This window comes from Nerophis lumbriciformis, linkage group LG29, assembly GCF_033978685.3.
Source record: "Nerophis lumbriciformis linkage group LG29, RoL_Nlum_v2.1, whole genome shotgun sequence".
Classification (NCBI taxonomy): domain Eukaryota; kingdom Metazoa; phylum Chordata; class Actinopteri; order Syngnathiformes; family Syngnathidae; genus Nerophis; species Nerophis lumbriciformis.
This window is the reverse complement of record NC_084576.2, coordinates 21,870,001-21,875,000: the sequence shown is the minus strand read 5'-3', so window position 1 is coordinate 21,875,000 and position 5,000 is coordinate 21,870,001. Positions and strand designations below refer to the sequence as shown.

General features: G+C 36.3%; 1 protein-coding gene across 2 annotated transcripts in view; it reads left to right on the top strand.

Annotated features, from left to right (window-relative positions):
• The window catches only part of LOC133572082 (copine-8-like), a 139,964-nt gene that overhangs the window by 50,069 nt on the left and 84,895 nt on the right, over positions 1–5,000 (top strand). The gene's annotated exons all lie outside the window — the stretch shown is intronic.

Below are 5,000 nucleotides of genomic sequence, written 5' to 3'. Positions count from 1 at the left end.
GTATGTGTGTATGTCCATCAGTCTATATCTCATGGTATAGCTTGTATGACATGCGCCCTAAAAAGTGTAAATACTGTAAGTATTGTACTCATTACGCACCAGCTGTTTGATTGTAATGTGCATCTTAGTTGTCGCTTTCATTAACACATTTGGAGGTGTTGAAATTGCCATGTAAAATTGCTAATGCTAATCAATAGCATGTCAATAGCAAAGCCAATATAAATGAGCATTTAGCTAGTGATTTTTCTTGAAAAATAAAGCCTTACTTAACTTATGTTGGAGCGTTTTTTGACTCAGATTCCTTTTTGGCTTTGAAAATGGCAACAATGCCAAGAGTAGAGGTAGTTTGACCGAGTAGAAGTATGCATTTATGTTGCATGTATTAATAATGTGAACATCTATGAAAGACAGATGCATTGGATCATTCCATTCTATAACCCCCCCACCCCTCCATATCACCACACCAATACGTCTTCTCCTCCTCATCTTTATGGCCGAGAGAGGTTTCCCGTCAGCCTCCTACCCACAATGCCCCTGGGCTCCATCTGAGCGCAGCATGAAGGCCAATGACGCTTGGATGCGTCCTGTTGACGCTGTGGATTGTGTGGGATTGTAGATCTGGCACGCAGCTCCATTGTCCCCTTCCACTTCTCCACACGTCTGACTATTAATAACACAAGAATGTGGCTATTAATAACACAAACATTAAATATATGACTATTAATAACACAATCATCAATTAACATTACTATTAATAACACAATCATAAAACAAAATGACTATTTATAACACAATCATAGAAGAAAATTACTTTTAATAACACAATCATCAATGAATATAGCTATTAATAACACAAACATTAAATATATGACTATTAATAACACAATCATCAAAGAAAATGACTATTCGTTGCACAATCATCAATTAATATGACTATTAATAACACAATCATCAAAGAAAATGACTATTCGTTGCACAATCATCAATGAATATGCCTATTAATAACATAATTTTTAAATAATATGACTATTAGTACCACAATCATCAAAGGATATGACTATTAGTACCACAAGCATCACAGAATATGACTATTAATAACACAAGTATCAAATAATATGAATATAACACAATCATCAAATAATATGACTATTAATAACACAAGTATCAAATGATATGACTGTTAATAACACAAACATCAATGAATTTGACTATTAATAACACAATAATCAAAGAATATGACTATTAGTACCACAATCATCAAAGAATATGACAATTAATAACACAAGTATCAAAGAATATGCCTATTAAAACCACAATAATCAAAGAATATGACTAGTAAAAACACAATAATCAAAGAATATGACTATTAATAACACAATCATCAAAGAATATGACTATAAATAACACAATCATCAAAGAATATGACTATTAATAACACAATCATCAAAGAATATGACTATTAATAACACAAACATCAATAAATATGACAAACAATAACACAAATAGCAATGAATATGACTGTTAAAAACTTAATAATCGAAAAATATGACTATTAATTACACAAACATCAATGAACATGACTATTAATAACACAATATCATTGAATATGACTAAAACACAATTATCAAAGAATATGATTATTAGTACCACGATCATCAATGAATTTGACTATTAATAACACAATCATCAAAGAATATGACTATATATGTATGTATATATATATATATATATATATATATATATATATATATATATATATATATATATATATATATATATATATATATATATATATAACGTAATTATCAAATATATGACAATAAATAAGATGATTATTAAGGAATAGTATTCCATACGTGTACGCTAATGTGGAATGAAGTGTGTGATTAATGACTTTCTTCAATAATACACATGGTTGTCATGACGCTTATGATATAACAATTATTGTGTTTTATAATGATATTTTACTTTATAACAACCATATGAGATGGATGGATGTTTAAATGGATGATTGATTTATGATGGGTGTATACAGTAGATGGATGATGGATAGTATAGTTTATATAGTATAGTTTATAGTATACAGTGGTATGGTGTATATAGTATAGTTTATAGTATACAGTGGTATGGTTTATATAGTATAGTTTATAGTATACAGTGGTATGGTTTATATAGTATAGTTTACAGTATACAGTGTTATAGTTTATATAGTATAGTTTACAGTATACAGTGTTATGGTGTATATAGTATAGTTTATAGTATACAGTGGTATGGTTTATATAGTATAGTTTACAGTATACAGTGTTATTGTTTATATAGTATAGTTTACAGTATACAGTGGTACGGTGTATATAGTATAGTTTATAGTATACAGGGGTATGGTTTATATAGTATAGTTTACAGTATACAGGGGTATAGTTTATATAGTATAGTTTACAGTATACAGGAGTATGGTGTATATAGTATAGTTTACAGTATACAGTGGTATAGCATATATAGTATAGTTTATAGTATACAGTGGTATAGCTTATATAGTATAGTTCAGGGGTCGGCAACCTTTACCAGTCAAAGAGCCATTTTGACCAGTTTCGCAAATTATAGAAAACAATGGGAGCCGCAAATTTTTTTTGAAATTTTAAATGAAATAACACTGCATACAAAGTTTTCTTTTTGCTTTGTGCTATGTATAAACCAGGGGTCTCAGACACGATGCCCATACCTTTATATGGAATTTGAAAGCTGGTGCGGCACGCGGGTTTTAAATGAATGGCGCTTGTCATCGTCATGCGTGCCGTGATGGTACAGCATATAGCACCCACTATAACCAGCGTGCCTGAGCAGCCACACATTGTACGGTGTTTCCGCTTGCTCACGTAGGTGACAGCAAGGCATACTTGGTCAACAACCACACAGGTTACACTGACGGTGGCGGTATAAAAAAAACTATAACACTCTTACTAATAATGCGCCACACTGTGAACCCACACCAAACAAGAATGACAAACACATTTCGGGAGAACATCTGCACAGTAACACAACATAAACACAACAGGACAAATACTCAGAATCCCATTCAGCCCTAACTCTTCCGGGATACATTATACACCCCTGCTACCAAACCCCGCCCACCTCAACCGACGCACAGGGGGGGGCGGGGTTTGGTGGTAGCAGGGGTGTATAATGTAGCCCGGAAGAGTCAGGGCTGCATGGGATTCTGGGTGTTTGTTCTGTTGTGTTTATGTTGTGTTAAGGTGCAGATGTTCTCCCAAAATGTGTTTGTCATTCTTGTTTGGTTTTGGTTCAAAATGTGGCGCATTATTAGTAAGAGTGTTAAAGTTGTTTTATATGGTCACCGTCAGTGTAACCTGTGTGGCTGTTGACAAAGTATGCCTTGCTGTCACGTACGTGTGCAAGCAGAAGATGTATACTGTATAACAAGTGCTGGGCTGGCACGCTGTTAATGCAGATTGTAGAGAGCGCCAAATGTTGTACCATCATGGCACGCCCTTGTTATAGCTGTAAGGGTGAAAATCGGTGAATATTAATCCCGGGAGTTTTCTGCGAGAGGCACTGAAATCCGGGAGTCTCACGGGAAAATTGGGGGGTTCAGCAAGTAAGCTGCTGAGCCGCATCAGAGTGATCAAAGAGCCGCATGCGGCTCCGGAGCCGCGGGTTGCCGACCCATGGTATAGTTTATAGTATACAGTGGTATGGTTTATATAGTATAGTTTACAGTATACAGTGGTATAATGTATATTGTATGGTTTGTAGTATATTGGTCTAGTGTTCCTTGTAAGTATGTGTCATGATATTGATGATAATTATACTTATTGCTAGTTTGTATTTTTAAGTGTTCAGACCTGGGTGAGAGAAAGATATCGGCCAGAACTGGCAAAGATCTTTGAAGCAGATTTATGCCTGCGGGATTCTTGAACGCGCGCGCGCGTCTGCTCACGTGCACACAACACACAATAATACACGATAGTAGGCAACATGACACACTAATACACAATGCACAATGTTTGATTGCAGACTTGATGTTGTTGCCCCAAGGCTCCTCGTCTAAATGTCCTGGTGGTCGTCCAACAGACTTGGGCAAGGACACCGGTCCCCCCTCAGCCACCCTCGCTGGGCTCACAGTCAAAAGTACCATGCTGCTTTCAAGAAAACTGGGAAATTTAAAGACCTGACAAGGACACGTGCAGTGGGATGACCGCTGAAAACAAACATAATTCTTATTTGTTGCTTTTACTAAAACTACAATTATATAGTATTGAGACTATATACAATCATTTAAACTGAAAGATGTATTACTGTACCGTATTTTCCGCACCATAAGGCGCCCTGGGTTATAAGCCGCGCCTTCAATGAACGGCATATTTCAAAACTTTGTCCACCTATAAGCCGCCCCGTGTTGTAAGCCGCATCTAACTGCGCTAAAGGAATGTCAAAAAAACAGTCAGATAGGTCAGTCAAACTTTAATAATATATTAAAAACCAGCGTTCTAACAACTCTGTTCACTCCCAAAATGTACGCAAATGTGCAATCACAAACATACGTATATCAACATGGACAGAGCTGCGTGAAAAAAGCCACCCGGCCTCTTCGCGTAAACTTAAACTTACCTTAACCACTCGCTCATCTTTTCTTCATCCATCCCTTCGAGTTAGCTTTTATGATGACGCCGGCTGGAAAGGTCTCTTTTGGCAAGGTCTTCCTTTTGAATATCACCATGGGTGGAAGTTTCTGGCCATTAGCATGGCAAGCTAGAACCACAGTGAAGGATGACTTCTCATTCCCTGTGGTGCGAATATTCACCGTACGTGCTCCCGTTGTATCCACAGTGCGGTTCACAGGAATATCAGTTGCTGTGAAATAGTAATCCGTGTGCGGATGGAGAGATTGCGTCTTTTCATGAACCAGATACCTGTCGCTTAGTAGGAGCCATTTTGTGGTCTTTACAGATGTAAACACACAAAGGAAACGAAACGTACGGTGA